An 18,113-nucleotide genomic window follows, 5' to 3' on the forward strand; every position below is an offset into this window, starting at 1 on the left:
CCATCCTGTGCATTCATGCTGCACCCTGGCCAGTCCCAGACTGTGCTCTTCGTGATGAAATCACTTCAGATAGATGGTAGCAGCAACGACTGGCTCTTTTCTTTCTGAACTTGGTAAGAAAGACAGGCCAGCGTTTCACTGTTAAACCTGCCTGGCATCAGGTCAGACTGACACTTGTGCTCAGAGGCACTGATGAAACCTCCCGAAACTCAGATGTAACAATCCCTCCATCTCTCCACCATCAGGCTGCACACCTGCAGATCCCACAAAACAAAATGAAGCCACACTCAAGCCCTAGGATGAGGCAGCCCATAGGGTTTATTCCCTTTAGATATGATTCAAAGACCACTGAGGCCAGTCACTTTCCACTGAATCTGGTCCTCTGCTTGATTCACTATGAGCAACTCATTGCCTGCAAGAACTGAGTAAACCAGTCCAAGGGAGCTGGATTCAATACTGGTTCTGCCACTTGCCTTCTCAGTAGGTTTCTGGCCTGTATTTCTCCTCTTAACTCTTGTCTCTTTGGAGTGAAGAGGATGTGGCTTATCCTTGTGAAATCAAAGCAATGTCAGCCTCCACTGGGATACTGAGATGCTGCTGCACTGCAGATGTCTTCCAAAGCAAAATGTATATAACTCAAACTAGGGAAGCTCCCAGTTCTCTTGGTTGCTCATGGTAATATAGCTTCACCAGTTCATTCAGGAAGAGGCAGAGTGGACCAATGACTAAAGCCCGTGACCATACAACCCAATATCTTCAGTGGACATGCAAACAGGATGAACATTTGGCACTACCTTTGAGTGTTTTCCAGAATCTGACATTTCTGTGTAGGGTATTCTTGGCTGAAGTATGTCTAATTAGTAATATCCAATGGATCTCTGTCAAGGACTCCTTCTCTCAGCCCATAGTCCTGTTTTGTGTTCACCACACCATCTGACGAGGATTTCCATGGGTTAACTGTCCAATTCAGGACCTTCTGGTCTTCTGCTGCTTGGGTCCACTCACAGCTGGTGAAACCAAGTTGCTGTGTCAGCCTGTCAGTGCTGAAGACTTTGCAATAATCACCCCAGTAAACATCTCAGCCAAGTGAGCATGCTGCGTGGAGTTCAAACTTGGCGTATCTTAATATGCAACACTTGAGTCTTCAAACACTTTTATAAGCTGGTGCCTCACTCCCCTTTAGCTGTAAAATGTCAGCCAGGCCCATGGCTGTAGCCTGGCTCCAACTTGAGCTGGTGTAGATCATAGCCTGGAAGCTGAAAAGCACCTCAGAATAAAAGGCTCTCAGATTGTCTGCCAGTGCCTCATGCAATGAAATACAGTTCAGCTCATAAAACGTCAAAGGTATGTCAGTGCGAAGAGGAAAAAGGAGAAAAGTTGGAAAAAAGGTTTTGATAGCAGCCAGGAAAATGTAACTCCTTCTACTTAATCTTTCTTTGCTCCTTCTGAGCTTGAAGCTTTCTTTCAGTAGAGAAAAAAAAATGGGAAGAAGGGTTAAAATGAAGTGGGAGCAAATAAGTCTCTGTTGGCTTTGTCTCAAGGAATCATATGCATCAAGTGCTGAAGTCCTTGCAACTCTTTAACACCCTTCCCCACATGCTATCTCCGAAATTCCTTCACCTCTGCCCTCGCAGCAGCCAGGACAGCAGCTGCCTGCTGTGCTCAGCTGCCTGGCAGGTATGACCGTGCTCGCTCTGGGTTACACGGCTGCGGGAGATGGGTAGTCATTTTGAGTTCCATGGTGCTTCTCCTCTCAGCTCCAGGCAGAGTTCAGGGGACTCGAAACTTTGACTCGAGGGTTACAGGGCAGGAGGGGTAAAGGCAAGGGAAAGATGGGTTCCCCAAATGAACGTAGTCGAACGATCGCTAGGGAGCTGGGGCAGAAATGACCCCAGCATGTCCTGCCTTGTTCCTCAGAGCAGCAGGCAGAGACTGGAAACACGGAGTTGTCTTTGACTCCTGAAATGGTCTTCCATGGAGTTTCCCAGATCAATGCATCTCAGAGCTGCCCTCCTTTTCCCCTGCCTTTCACATCACGCTCAATGCCCAGCCCTCACCGACATCCCATCAAGGGGGGCCATCCCTCCATCACCCCACCACTGCCCACCACCCAGCCCAGCCTGCCAGGGGCCAGCAAAGAGGTTTTTTTTCCTTCCCTTCTTGCCACCTGAACCCAAGGCACGGCCGCTTGGCATGGGACCAGCAAGGCTTCTCCCAGCACTACATCCCCATCGGTTGCTGGTTCTCCGAGGGCCTCTGCCTGGCTCTCTCCACTAATGTTCTCTGTGTCATACCGAAACGATCAGCCGGCACCAGTGTGTATGTCTATCGAGACCAGCGAGCAGTGGGTCAAGAGTGCACCCCAGGAGAACGTGGTGTAAATAACTGACTCCATCTGCTTCGGGTCAGAACAGCTCCAACTCATCAGAGGGAACCAAAGAGCCTCCACGGGAGACGAAGGGGCTTTCTGCGTCCATCCAGGGAGCTGGCACTGGAAGAAGCCAAACAGGCTCCCAGTGTTTATGCTGTCAGTCTCCGGGGTATTCATCTTCATCTCGAAACACATTCCTCACAGAACACTTCTGTGCTTCAAACTGTATCATCGTGAGAGCTAAGGAAACAAAAATTGGGAGGATGATGGGGAGCCATCCTGCCGTGCATACAGCAGCAACTACTCCCACGCCTGAGATGTCTCCCGAGGCAGGAGAACACTGCATGGTGTTGGTTACTTTTCATCCTGCCATGGGCATCTGAAATTAAGGATTGTATCCCTGTCCACTGCCAGCTCGCTGCCACGTGGGGAAGATGCAGGGAAGCAAAGGGGTTGTTGGAAACCCCAGCTGGAAATTTTCCTTTGTGGGTCCCCTCCTGCTTCTACCAGCGGGCTCAAAATCTCGGAGCAATAAAAGGTCAGCAGACAAAGGGATGGTGGGCATTGCTGGCGTTCATGACATGTAGGTACCAGATTGAGATCTAAGCAGGACCACCCCCAGATCATCACCTCCTCTCCCCTCCAAATATTAGGAGCATGCAAAGTCAGAGCTCTAATAGCCCTTTGGGAATGGGGGTCCATCTCCTCACCTTTCCCTCAGTTAATGGATCAAAATTTAGACCTCCAAGAGGACTTGAGCTTTGAAATCCAGGCTTGTTTTTGTCTCCTCAGTGTCCATACAAACATTTTCAAGAGGGAGGGACTTGGTATTTTGGACTGACACTTTTTGAGGTTTGTCCAAGGAGAGATTCCACTGGGGCCTTGGGACAATGCTGAACTGAACCCCCCCATCATGTCCCTGTGGTTTGTCTCAAGTTGAGTCCCTTCTAAAATTAAGGTGCCACAACATGGAAGCAAATTCTGCAAATTTGGCCACAGACACTGAATTTATTCTCATGCAGTTCTCCTTTTGTCTTGTGAACAGTATTTCTTCCAGCCCTCAGGCTAGTCAAACTCTATTCTCAGCATTTTCACCACTTTTTTTTTTTAAATAGAAGTTTGTTGCTTTCATCATAGCCTCTGAGAACTATTTTTCCCTCGCAACAGTGATGTTTACAGCTCCTTCTACCCAGAGCTACCACATCATTAACTGCTGCCAGTGTGATGAAGGAAGCAAAACTTTGGTTATGTTTAGGGAAAGATGCTAGTATGAAAAAATACCACTGAATTCCTACTGAGATTGCTGTCTGTCCTGAGTCCTCTTTTGCAGTTTAGATGTAGCCCTTGGGAACTGATGGAACAGCCAGTGGACCTACAGCCCTATGAACTGATGGATCAGCATCTCCCAGCTGTGATCATACATGGCACTCGTTTCCCCAAAAGGTATTCCACTGCCTGGGAGAAGGAAAAACACTTGCAAGCCTTGATGGCGACTTAAGACTCTTGTTGGTCCCTCTCTCATGGAGAACAGAAGCTCGTGATCGTTACTCTTTATCGTTAGGTGATTGCCTCCTTGGCCTCACATTTTTCTGCACTGGGCCAAAATCCTTGAAACATTGGGTTGTTTGAGCTGGATTGGCTGCTCTGGGTGATAGAGAAAGTGCACGGGATGAACCTGAGAATAAACTTCCAGGGATAAGTAAAGGGACTACTTTTTTCACGTCCCTTGGTGTGTCATTCAGCAAAGTGGGTCTGGTATCAGTGATGTGGAGCTGTAATTTACCGTTTCCATGTAGAGAGCAAAGAAATATGTCCTTTTGAGCATGATGTCAAGAAACCTCTACTCCCTCACCCATCTAGTAGAAGCATATGTGCCAAACTTCTGGGATAGCTTTGAGTCCTGGTCTTGAATTGTCTCACATGGTAGACCGAAGAAGCTGAAATGCCTGGAAGGGACGTTCAATCTGCTCTGCTAAGGAGAGCAGGGTAAAGCAGAACAAGATGAGATCTGAAAGCAGTTTTCTTTGCCTTCTGGTTGCTGTGGCTCCTGGCTGACCTTGCTTCCTTTGCTCATAAGATCATCTGAAATTTGGAAGGCAACAAAACCGAGAACCTCACAGAACCATCCATTACCTGGAAAAGAGGGTTTGAGAAGACACCAGGAAATTTTTAGAAAATAGGAGGTAATGAAGGTTATCCTGGATGGGGGGGACGGAGCTTTAGGGAGTTTGTGTTTCCTTCTTGTGCCTTTGGGACAGTGTGAGCCAGAGGGAGATGATGACACTGCTCTCCACCCACCTATCTGGTGTTCTGACTGCTACCAGCTCCTGCATAGTGGGACAGAGAAGAAACGATATGTGATGCAGACTTTACTGGATTTACCACTCTGGCAGCAATCATGTTTCAAGGGGCTGCTCATTCAATCCACAGCCTAAATGCTGACTGATTCAGACAGGAAAACGTCCATGAAACTCAGACCTCTTATGGTCTTTGTCTCTGATGGTGTGACAGTGCTGCAGCAGGAGGATGCATTTAATGGAAGGACTCAGAAATATGGCCCAGGAGGTGCTACACCAGCTCTTCTTCAGAGCTATGGGTTTCAATGTCTTTGGTCATGCATAAGGGACCTCATTAATTCAAGTGGACAGCTCCAAGACTGGTGATGCAAGGTGGGGAAGCCAGGCTGCAGCACTGAGCTGAGGTACAGTCTCAGGTGGAGAAATTGAGGACAAACAGTCCAAATGTAAAAGCTCACACGAGGTGTGTGAGACTGGGAAGAGAGAAGGAAAGTGATAGTAGGTGGTGGTGCACCCTCCGGGTCCACTTACACATCTAGAGATGTTTTCACAAGGCTGGAGGGTTCTGAGCCAAAGCATAAGTCATATGTCATCTTCAGCAAGGTTGACCCTAGGTAACTTGGGTAGCAATGTCAGAAAAATCCCTGTCAGAGATTTAGCCTGGGATGTCACCAGTGGTGTTATCCCAAACCTTCCCATAGCTTTTAGATTTGGAGGTGTATGCTTCATTCCTTCACCTTCTTGGCCCCACGCTTTTCCCATTCAGGCAAGATCAGCAAGACCTGGTAGCAATGTTCCTACAAAGCTATAAGTGCTCCTTCCCATATATCTATGCTGCAGATCTCAGAGACTGACTGCTTTGCAACGTGCACCACGATTTGTCTTGCACAAGACTGAGGAGGGCTGGGTTTCCCATGTCCCTCGGGACCCAGGACTTGCATTTTGCCCTTGATGGAGCACTGGACACACCCTGAAAAGTCCCAGATATATTATTGCATGCTGAGTTTCTCTCTTAAAAGCGCAAGGAAGCCACAAGTGAGGTTTTCATCTTATTTGCTTTCGAGTCCAAAAAAAAAGCAGGACAGTTCAACCCATGCAGGCAGCAGCTTAATACACAAATCTCCACCTCATTTCAAACACTATTTTTAATGGGACCTTTTTCCTACATCATGACTTTGCTACTTCTTTCGACCCTTCCCACCTGCCAGCTATAAAGAACTTTCTGTATTTTGTCTTTCTTATCTTGCAGTTGATCTTCTCAGATCCTGCAGCCTTTAAAGAATTTTCAGCAGGGGATAAAGCGCTGGGAATTTGAGGGACAAGCCCACAACTGGTCTGCAAACAGCTGGCGTGGTGAGCATCACTGCCTCTCCCTTCTCCTCCCCTGGACCACTTCTCTCTATGCCTCTCTGCCAAAAGCATATTGGGGATGAGATGTGTTAGCCATGGATGCTCCAATTCCTCCTCTGCGGCCACCAGGATCCAGGAAGATTGACTTCACTGGAGATGCCCATCTCATTTGACAAGGCTCACCCTGGCAAGGGGCATCTCAAGCATCAGGGAGGTCGATAAGAGCCTGTTGGCTTTGGCCTCTTTCAAAGAGCTACGTCCCATCATTATTCTCCTGATGTGCAGTTGAGAAATGAGGATTATGCTTTCCCAACGCTCTATTTTAAGAGAAATGGCAGAAGGTGATTTGCTTCCTTAGAAAGTTTCTGGTGCCATGACCATCCCTCTGTCAACACCCTAGTTCTCTGCAGACACCATCTTCAGATGATCTGAAGTTGACCTCCTTTTTTCCCCAGTGCTCAGGACCTGCCATACTCTTTGCAAGACGTAGGACATGGCATAAACTTTTCTGCCTCTCCTGCATCTCCTCTGAATGAAGTTGTGAGCACAGCTGGAAATAACGCAGGCGAGAGAGCGAGCTCACAAGAAGTTTCCATGGAAGCCGTGGCATTAAAGCCTTCCAGTCTTTGATGGCAATATCATCTCCGAGCCCTCACAGCTTTGCTGGGAATGTAATGAAATAGGAATGGAGTGGCAGCCTGTACGTGGAGAAGGAATTCAAGACATTAAGCCAAGGGTGGATTAAGGTTAAATGGGTCCCAGATCCACCCAAATATTGCCCCACCAGAAAGAAAACTTCCCAGCCTCCCAGGACTTTCTCCTTCCCCTGAAGAGAAGTGGAATCACCGAAACTGCACTGCAAGGACTTTAATACATGAATGACAGGGTGAAATTATGGTCTTGCTCAGAGGGTTGATTTAGATCTTCTGATGGTCAGATCTGCCATGTCTGCTCCAACCCCATGTCCCTCACTGCCTAACGGGGCAGTCTGCAGAGAGCATGGATGATCCCAAAAGACAGTAAGGATGTAGCTGCCCATGTCTGCAGGGAAAAGAGATATTAAATTAGTAGATTACGCCCCAAAGGAAAATGCTTTGGGTTTTTTCTTTCTTTCTCTTCCTTTTTCAGTCGGATCCTACACAGCCTGTGGTTACTCTCCAGGTAACACCTGCTGCTTGATGCTTTCACAAAGCATTTTCTTTTCCCCACCACTGCTTTCCAGTTGCCACTCCAGGATATGTGCTCTGTTTCTGGGAGCGCTGTGCCTGCGAGGTTATAGCTCTGAGTGTGTTTGAGCAACAGAGCACATGAACAACCCGCTCCTGCAGAAGAAGAACGGGATAAAAGACATGCCACTTGTCAGCTGTGGACTTGTGATCCAGACGTCATGGAGCCCTGGGGAAGTTTGGATGAGGCTTCTTTGCAGCTGTCAGCTGCCTCTGTAATTGCCTATACCTACAGTTTCGCTCTGAATAGCCTGGTGTGCTGGGGAAATCCTGAGCTGCATCTGAGCATCCTGGACTGGGCTCGAGTCACGCCGCAAATTCTGGTCCTGTTTGGCAGCTTAGCCATTTGGTTACAGGCAGGTCATCACTTTTTGGTGCATCGCTTTTTGGTGCACTGTGTTGTAACATAACCACCCTACCTTTCTTGTCTTTTGTTTTTTAAGGGGGATAGAAGTAAGAGATTCCAGGGCTTTTCTCTTTTCAGCCACAAAACTAATATTCTATGTTAAAAAAAAAGAAGAAAACAAAGACCCAACAGCTCCTTCTGGGGGAAGGGATGGAGCTGGTAATGACTTACAGAGCCGTGAACCAGCAGCACAGAACAATAGGTCCCAGGCAGAGGAGTTTAAAACAAATGAAGTCCAGCCTATGATAGCCCAGGGGCTTGGAAATAATGATAGAGGCAATCTCAGAGAGAGATCTCACAACTGAAAATTAACATCTGATGCTGGCTTCATGATGAGTTCCCAGGGAGAAGAAACTTGCCACACTAGCAAAACTGGATGGTTGCACCTCCCAGGAGCCCATCCATGGTCTGGAGCGGCCTGGAGAGAGGTTGTGTGCAGGAGCACCCGTGCTGCTCCCATGCCAGCTACTACAGTCCCCACAGCATCAGTCCCTGCATCCATGGGGCTTATTGAGTTGTGGTGGTCCCTCCACCCCTGCGGATGGCTGAGCCATGTTAGAACCAAGAGACACCACTGGATCTGACCTCTCCTTCATAGGTTTTGACATTCAGTCTCATTTCATGGCAGCATGTGGTTTTGTTTTCAACTGTTTATTTTGGTGTCTTGTGTGCTCTGTTATGAAAAGGAACTGGGTCTACAGCTGATGGATGTGGTTCCACAATGCAAGACAAATGTCTCCTTTTTGTTGTTTTTTTTTTTTTTTTTAATTTTTGAAAAGAGAGATCTGATTACTCTTAAACTTTCTTCCGATGTTATGGAATCTTCCCATTGACATCGTTAAAGACACGGCCTCAAACACCTTTTAGCTGTGTTTTAAACACAGCGTTTTCTTGGATAGGGGAGATGAGCCAGTTGCCTGAGAAACCTCAAGGACACGTCAGCTCTAATGATATCAAAGGGGGCAAATATCAACGGTAAAGAACAAGAATATCTTGCTCTTCACTAGCACCTTCCACCTGGAGACAGCCCTGTTATAAACAGATCCAAGCCCCTGACTGAATTTGCAAAGTAGCTTCGTTCCCCTTTTAAAAGTGCCAAAAAAAAAAGAGAGAAAAGTCAACATTGCTTAAATTTTTCTTGCTTCTATAGCTGCAAGTGGCAAAGGTTGCAGGGACTTGAGCAGTGAAGGATCAGACCTGGAGAGAGTGCAGGAGCCCAGAGCATCGGTCCTTTGCATTTTCTCCTTTCACCACTCTGCTCTATCTCAGTGGCTTTCATCCCATAGATTGTCTGTCCTCAAACCCAAAACTGTCGCTGCGATATATATTTTTTATTTTTGTTTGTCATAATATTTCTGTCCCAGCCAGAAGCAGCATGAATAGCAGGATGTGTTCAGCCTCGGTGCTGGAAGGCATTGAGGGGGGCCGGAGGGTCCTGCCTTCGCTAGATGTGGCTTCACGTCGCACCCTGAGAATATCCAGGAGGGTGACATTTCATCCACCAAAATAAAAGTGAAATTAATGACCCCCACTCACATTAATTTTGGAAAGAAATTCATGTGCACCCAAACCCTCTGAGAATGCTCTGTTTTCCATCTAGCTCCTCATCCAGTCATAACTGACTAAACTACTTTATATGCCCTTGGATCCTGGCCCAGAAAATGTGTGGTTTCTTAAAATATATATGTATACACTACTTTAATACCAGCCAATACCTTCTGAAACGTAGGTGGCCAGAAAGGCATTGGCTGATCTTTTCCTATTACATATTTAAAAAATGAGTTGACATTCCTGTATAAATTCTGTGCAAGCTTCATGGAGTTTTAGTAGCAGTATTGAAAGGGAATGTCAACAACTGCTTAGCTGCTAATATGGGCTGGAGATAATAACTAAGGTAGCCGGGCAAATTGTATTTCCAGGAAATTTTGTCAGTTATGCAAAAAGGGACAGCTTGGGAAAAAAAATAATAATCTTGATTTCTTTTCATGAAAGAAGTAGGTACCGCGAGGTCAAAAGGAAATTTGAAAATGGATGTATAGGGTCCTAATTTACTTTAATATTTCCTGTGTAAAGTCTTAAAGTTAAAGATTGATTTTTCCAATAAACATTACAAGCATAATGACTTGGAGGTATGATCACAGATCACGTACCAGATGGAGAGCAATGGAAAAGAGCTACTGCTGTTAGAATATGTTTTGTCTTCTTTTTTTTTTCTTGGGGAAACCTGCAGTAATTTGAAAGAAAAGGATCGGACTCTGAAGTGTGCAGTAAGAAAAATTCCACTTACTAAGGTATGAATAAAGATGGAAGAATTTGGCCTGGAAAAAACTCTCTTAGGAAAGGATGCTGAAAGCACATATATCAAATTTAATTGAAATTTCAAGAGGATTTCCGATACACAAATTGCATTTATAGTTTGGACCCAGTGTCATAAATAGAGTAATCATAAAGTTTTGGTCAAAACTTTTATTTTCCAACCAAAGGAAGAGTAGTTTTCACTGCAATTAAAACTTCTTTCAGAGTCCTGACTTCAGCACAATTCCCCATTAAAACTGAGCAGGCACATTCAGACAATGTCCAGGGTCCGTGTGTCTGCACCTTCACAGATTGGAATGCTTTGACCTTTTTTTGCACCATTTTCATACAAGAAACCATTCAGGATTCTTAAAAAGTTGGATTTCAAACAAAATTGCGTGGTTTTGAACCCAGATTTTTTTAGCCGGTTAGATTTTTTTCCTGGTGCATTTTTTGTGTGTTTCCATGTTCAAATTTCAGGGGATGGAAGCTATCAAAATCAAAGACTGTCCTTCCAAAGCAGAAAAGCAACTTCCCACTTACTTCTGATTTCCACCCTAAACACACCGAAAAAAGCATTAGAGGGAGATCTTGTCTTCTGGCTGTCTTTTACCGTACGGACAAGACATTTGGGATGGAGCAGCAAAACCGAGGGCAGAAAATGGGCAGGTAGTTGGGGAAGAGCCATCACTGAACTGACAAGAGCCACCGTTTTTATAAGTCAACGCTCCCTTGGTCACTACAGGGAACTGGGGATCAGTGTCTATCCCCGATTTCACTGTCTCTTGGCTAAGACTGTTTGCAAATGCATCCCTATGTTTCCCTAATTATTTTGTGCTATCTTCTGCCATAACATGCCTTCCCTGTAGGAACAGTTACTGGTGCTCCTGGGTTCACACAGCAGGATGTGTTCTTGCATCTGTTGTCCACTGAGCCCTCAATCTCACTATCCCCCCTTACAGCTGCTGCTGGTGACTTTATCACCTTCTCTTTGGGATCTGGAGAAGGACATCTTTGTCCCCAGACTCGTCCAGTTGGTGAGGAGACCTGATCACATCCAGGACCAAACAGCACTCTGCAGAAGGTTGGTGCATCCGTGCATTAGCACTCAGTGCTCTTCCACCACGCCATCAGCTATTCCGAGGACATTGAGCCAGCCCAGGGATGCTGCACATGTCGTCATGGAATCAGAGAATGGTTTGGGTTGGAAGGGACCTTAATCTTAAAAGTCATCATCCCGACTCTGTCCTGCTTGGCAAAAGGGACCCTTCACCCAGGACATTTCATGGTGTATCTGACAGATGGTCCTCCCTAAAATGACCCAGGTGTGTGCAGCCGAGAGAGCTGCAAAGACACCTGCTCTCCCCCTGTTGTGTTCGAGAGCTCTGGGGACATCTCTCCACATCTCTTCTGGCTTTTGTTGGGATAAGTGTGTAAAATGACATCTCCCCCTCACTCATCCCACCTCCCCAGCATGCAATAAAGATCAATGGCAGTTGTTGGACAACCAAAGAGTGTGAACCTCATCATGAGAGGGAAGGACGCAGAGGGAAAAGCAGTGAAAATGTATATTGTTCCTGGTGAGCTTAGAGAATATTTAAAATGCAACAATAGAACCTGACTCCTTCTGAAAACCTCCAAAGCACTTAAAAATGGGAATCCGGTCTCTCGCCCCCTCTCCACCCCACATACTCTGAAGTGTATAACAATAGAAACTCTGTTCCTACGGGTTCCCCTACAAATGACCCCTGGAAAGCATCGACAGCTTCCTGTAGGCTCCTGCCATCATCCCTTCCCCGGTAATATCTGCATCTGCTTCCAGATCCGTAATCACATTTCCTTAATTGAGCTGTGAAGTAGGGTTTACGTGGCTCCATTTAGATTTCGTCGCTTGCCAATAAGGAGATAGTTATTTCAAATTAGACGCGAGGAACATGAGATTCGGATCTAAGGGAGAATCTAATATGTAATAATATGTGCCTGGCCATAGGTGATAATTTAAGATGAGTTTACGGAGCCCCTGTAATTACATTTTCTATGTGTGCTTTGTTGTGGTTACCAGGCTTGGCAGGTTACACACTGCTGATACACCGGATTAACATCGTTTTTTTCCTCCTTGTAACTCTTTGTGCTAATATCTGGGACTCATATCAGGATAAAGGCGCCTCACCAGTGAAAAAAAACACCACCAACATGATGCTTCTTATCTGACGCATCAATTTGCTTTTCCCTGAAGCATAGCACTGGTATTTTGAAATATAAATGGGTCTTTCCTTCCTCTGTGATACATCCAGGATAGTTTAAGTCAGGTTGGAAATCTCTGATCTTGCCTTTTGTAGAGATTGAGCAACATGTTACGTAGAATCATTTCTACTAAGCGTTGTGTGTGTATATGCATATGTGTATGCGTGGACACGGCAGTGATTTAGCCTGATCCTGTCGGGGAATATAAATAGAAAAAAGGGTACGGACACGGAGCAAGTCACCGAGGCAAGGATGTGAAGATGCAATGTGTCATACTGCCCACATCTGTGCTCTTACCCTGTGGTAAGTGTGAGGTAATGGGAGGTGAAATCATGCCCCTTAATTAGAGAGAGTGGAGCTGGCTCACATTGGCCATGGTATGGGAGAGTGTGCAACGTACTGTCCCGTACACCAGCTCACGTCCTCTCCGAAACCATCCCGACTGCTCTGCAGGCCCCCACCTAACATCAGCGTGGAGTTGCACCTTTGGATAACTGCACAAATTTGGAGGTCACACAGACCTTTGGGGTGTCCAGCTGGGTTTACTCCTCACCCTGGATGTGCTAATGGCACTGCAAGGACCCTTAGCAGAAGGGAGGTTTTGAGGGGCCCTTCTGTCTGGCTCCCACCCAACTGAACAAGAATCAGGTGGTAGCTGGGATGTAGATGATGTCACAGGGCTGTCATGTCCCTCCCTCCCATCTGTTCTGATCAGGCAGTGAGACCCAAACCAGCCGTCTCGCCCCAGCACTTAGGGATTTTCCTCCACAGACCCCCCTCTTTTGGAAACGTAAGAGTCAGTGCTGCAGAAGTGGGACCATCTGCAAATCCACTCAGCTATTGGCCTGCCCTATGCCTCCCAGCCCCACCACTCCTTGGTGTCTACTAACAGTCACAGCAGGCAGGAGAGGACAGGCAGAAGGGACCTGTAGCAATAGGACAAGGCGTAATGGTTTTAAACTAAAGGAGGGTGGATTCAGACTAGATATAAGGAAGAAATTATGTACGGTGAGGGTGGTGAAACACTGGCACAGGTTGCCCAGAAAGGTGGTAGATGCCCCATCCCTGGAAACATTCAAGGTCAGGTTGGATGGAGCTCTAGTAACCCGATGTAGCTGAAGATGTCCCTGCCCATGGCAGGGGGATTGGACTAGATGACCTTTAAAGGTCTCTTCTGACTCAAACTGTTCTTTGATTCTATGACTCTACAGAAGCAACCTACCTGCAAAACTCCAGCTGATAATGAAGAACTGGCCTTTCTCTTTTGTGCCCAATGACTACATCTATAAGGGTCAATGCAATAATGCATATGACTAAATGCATAAAGACCCCTGAAACGAAGTGACCCCTTCCAAACTGTCTACTGGGAAAGGGCTTGGTTGCAAAGGAGTCTTTGATTTCAGCAGACAAGGAAAAGGTGAAGAGGGCAACGCTGGAAGGGAACCATCGAGTTGAGTGCTCATGGTATAAATAGCTCGTCCACCAGCTAATCCAGTCTTCTCTCTGGTGTAAGTGTTGCCCAAGTAATATGTGAGCTCAGTGAGAATTACTATTAGTCATGGACCTGCTTTTCTTCTCAGCATCCTTTCACTGAATCTGATCGGGTTCCCTTAAATCAGGAAGAACAACCCAACTGCTTTCCCAAGTCAGGAGAGAGGGAATGATGATCAAAAGAAGCCTGGGCAGCAATTACCTTCAGATCTGACACTGTAGAGGCAGAACCCATCAAGATACTACACAGGGCGCCATACACTTTCACGGTGTTGTGATAACCCAGGTTTCATCACTCCAAGCTTTGGCAGGGATTCGGTGGCCAGTGGTTTCGGCAGCAGCTTTTATTTTGCCGGCGTTTTGCGAGCAGGCTGCCGTTGGCACATGGAGACGGCCTGCTTGCAAAGCACAGATCTGCAAAACGAGCAACGAGGCTGAACGCTCGGGATCTGATTTATCCCTGAGGGCTCCGCGTGGAGCTTTCAGAGCGCGGAAACCTGCACCAAAGAAGGATTACTTGAAGGGAGTCTGCTTTTAAGTAGAGAAGAAATAACTCGCTGAATGTTTTAGATACTGTTGATGTTCTCAAATTTAAGGGCATGAAAAGAAACCATTTCTTTTCCATGAGCCGGAGCCGTCGCTTTGATCTGTATCTGCACACAGTGGGGTGGGGTCCATGAATTATAAGGAAACGTAAGGTGCTGTCATTCTTAAACAAAACACACTTGCTAATTAAAGTGAGGCCCAGTGGCCAGCTGACTGGTTTGCAAGTTTGGAAATCTCTACCCTGTGCAGCTCTGCATCTTGGGAAAAATCACTTAACCTTTGTATTCCCTTCCCCTCCCTGTAGCCTCTCTGTCTTCTGATGAAAAATTAAGTATGATTTACACAGAGCTGTATGAACATGTTTTCCTCATCCTTCAGGACTTCGACTCTGACATTAATCAGACCTGCACCCCCTGACTATGGTTGGCCTTCACACATCCTCAGTCAGCCAGGCTGACGTCTGGACTGGCTTGTCCTTGGGTCTCTGCTGGTCACCACAGAGTCAAAGGTTTGGGGACCCAAATGTTGGAGGACGGAGGTCAAGAAGGGAGCATGATCCCATGAGACCATGGGAAACACTTCATCTCATTCTTCAACTCCTACACCGTTATGGGCCAGCCAAACTTCCCCAAACGGTGTCTTGACTTGGACAGGATCTTTATAGAAGAAATATTTACAGCACTGAGCATTAGCCTAACTCATCCTGGATATGATCAGATTGACAGCACACGCATATCCGGCCATCTGATGGCCAGCAGTCCTCCGGAAGCCACGGCTTTAGGTGGGCTGCTGAATGTCTGGAAATCCAGCAGATCATTTATAAAAGTGGTAGATCATCATTAAAAAACAGGAAGAGCAGTCTTGCTCGTGAAATCTGCAAACTACCTCACAAGCAGTAAAATGATAGATTACCAGTGAGACAACAGATCTCAAGGAAACAGACAGAGCAGTAGATCAGGTTAGAAGTAATAGTTGGCCATGCAGTTCATGAAGGGGGTTGTCTAGTGCTGTTTTTTTGCCATTGGAGTAGCACCAGATTGGTAAAAGGTGAGTATATACCAAAACTCATCCAGGCAATGGAAATGCCTTTTCACCTATAGCAAGGTTTCCATGTTGGATGGAGAACTGGAGTTTCACCACAGAAGACTGTCTCAAGCTCTGGTCATTTCTGGAGGGCAAGGTGAGATTTCAGTCGCAGTCCAAGAGGCATCATGAAAATGCTCTCAGTCCATGTTCAAACCATGGGTTTTCAGGGGCTGATATTTTTCTCTTTTGTTTCCAACAGCATCTGAGAAGGCCAAGACACTAAACTGATAAATGACTTTCAATGACAGGAAGACAGATCAGTTTGTAGGAGCCTTGGGGCCAGTAAGGAGGACCTGACCCTGCTTATTTAGCAGTCACAGCACGAGAATCCCAGGCCTGGAATCTAAACCTCTAAACGAGATGGGACTTCCTTGGCGAAGACTGTGACTGCTCCAGGATCTCTCTGTGGTCACTGGGGAAACCTCCAGCAAGTGATTCAGACTTTTTCTATGGGTTAGGGAGAAGCTCCAGCGCCTACTATTCAAAATTAGGTACCTCATTGAGGTTGGATGCTGCTCTGTATCAGTGAACAAGGACTGTCAGTCTCCAACATGTTCCTTAGCTTCACCGGGGGGTTGGGAAAACTGCATGTCAAATGCTCATTAGAGATAAACGAGACAGGGATACTTCAGAAAACTTCATTCCTCAGCAGTTTGGGATGACTGGTTATAATTTCCCATGTTACATTTTCGGCCAATGCCTCTTGTCCCATCATTGGGCACCTCCAAGAAGACCCACCTCTGTCTCCTCTGCACCACCCCCACGAAGCTGCAGAGAGTGATAAGATGCTTCTTTGCCTTCTCTCCCACTGCAACCATGAAGCTCTCAGCCTGTCCTTGTATGGCCTGAACTCCAGCCTTGACCAGGATTTGCTTCTTCACCTGCATTCCTTGCCAGTCCCAGCTGTCTGCAGCTGTATCACCCACTTAGGAAGGACCTACTTCTGCATCCAGGCAGCTGGAGACCTTGGCAGCACCTTTGGGCCATCCCAGCAGTGCTGATGCACCAGCTCTTGTGACGTCCTAGTGCTTGAGGTCCCCAACGCTGAAGATGCAATCGTAATGTTGGGCATTATCTGGACAAAGTGCCCTTTTGCTGGGCACATCTGAGGTCCTCCTCCCTGGTCACCACCCCACGGCAGAGCTTTGTTGACTGACCCAGTGGTCATTTCTTCTACAAAAACTGCATCAACCTTTCCCACATCCCACTGAAATCACAAGTGTAAAGACAACCTGCGCTGTAACTTTGGACTCTGAGACACCACCAATGGCCAGTCCAGGTTTCTTCTCTCCATCCAGTGGTACAAAACCAGAGACACCCTGGGAGACACCCAACGTCCCCCCGTAAATGAGACCGGGGTCTGGCAGGCAGTGAAGGGACCTGGTTTGCATTATCAAGTTTCCTTGCACATAGCCTGATTTATTAATTTTTGGAGCGATCCGTGCAGAACTATGTCCACTGAGCTAATTTTAAGTGGCTTTTTAAAGCAAACAAACACAGGATTTCAGCTGTTCCTCCTCTGCTGTCTCACCCCTAGCTGACAGCTTGCTCCAGCAAGAAAATACGACCCCACAAGGACTCCGTTTCACCGCTGTGTATCAAAACAAACACGCACACACACGAAAAGGGACCCGACCGCTCACCTCAAGCAGCTTCATTTATCTCACACAGTGCTGTCTTTTAAAGGAAACCGCCTGCCCTGCTGTGGCCGGCTCTTTCTTCCCCGTCGGAGCATTCCATGAGCGAAACCAAGGACCTTCTGAGCAGCCAAGGCTCCGCTCGGCTCGCGCCTCGTGCACAAGGTGACTTTGTTCTGCGTGTGAGCACGCTCGCCACGGAGCATCAAGTGCCCCACGGCACCCCTCAGGGCATTGCAGAGGTCCCCTCTGCCGTGGAAGTCTGAAGGCTGCTGAGAAGCCACCAAGAGGAACCACCATGGGGAGCCACCACAGTTGACATGGGGTCTCTGACCACCAGGTCTTACAGGAAAGCACTGTCAAAGCCCAAATGGTTCAAGTTGCTTCAAATTTGAGTTAATAACACTCTTCAGTCTAATAGTCCGGGGGGAGCATTGCTGTTGGCAGAGCCGTGCCTCCACCACTAAGAACTTTGCAGCCATCTCTTGCTGAGGACCACAACACGCTCTCTGTGAGCCAAAGGATGGAGTTGCATGCTTGGGCACTGAGCAGCAGAGCATCCTCTGGAGCTCCATAAGACGGTTTGTTGGTGCAACACAGGGTTCATGTTAGGAAATGAACCATTCAGTGTTTCCCTGAGCTATTGGAGCAGGTCCAGAGGAGGCCACAAAAATCATCCAGGACTGGAGCACCTCTGCTATGAAGACAGGCTGAGAGAGTTGAGGTTGTTGCCTGGAGAAGAGAAGGCTCCGGGACCCTCCAGCAGCCTTCCTGTACCTAAAGGGGCTACAGGAAGCTGGAGAGGGGCTTTGGACAAGGGTGTGGAGTATAGGACAAAAGGTAATGGCTTTAAACTGAAAGAGGGAGATTTCCATTAGATATACGGAATAAATTGTTTACACTGAGGAGAGTGAAACACTGGCACAGGTTGTCCAAGGGGTTGTGGCTGCCCCATCCCTGGATGTTCAAGGCCAGGTTGGATGAGGCTTTGGGCAACCTGGTGTAGTGGAGGGTATCCCTGCCCATGGCAGGGGGGGTTGGAACTAGATGATCTTTGAGGTCCCTTCCAACGGAATTCCATGAGTCTATGATTCTGTATTATGAGAAGACTGAAAAAAAAAAAAAGCCAGACTACTGATTTATATCCTATATACTAAATTATAT

This window comes from Tauraco erythrolophus, chromosome 1 (assembly GCF_009769465.1).
Source record: "Tauraco erythrolophus isolate bTauEry1 chromosome 1, bTauEry1.pri, whole genome shotgun sequence".
NCBI classification, from domain to species: Eukaryota; Metazoa; Chordata; class Aves; order Musophagiformes; family Musophagidae; genus Tauraco; species Tauraco erythrolophus.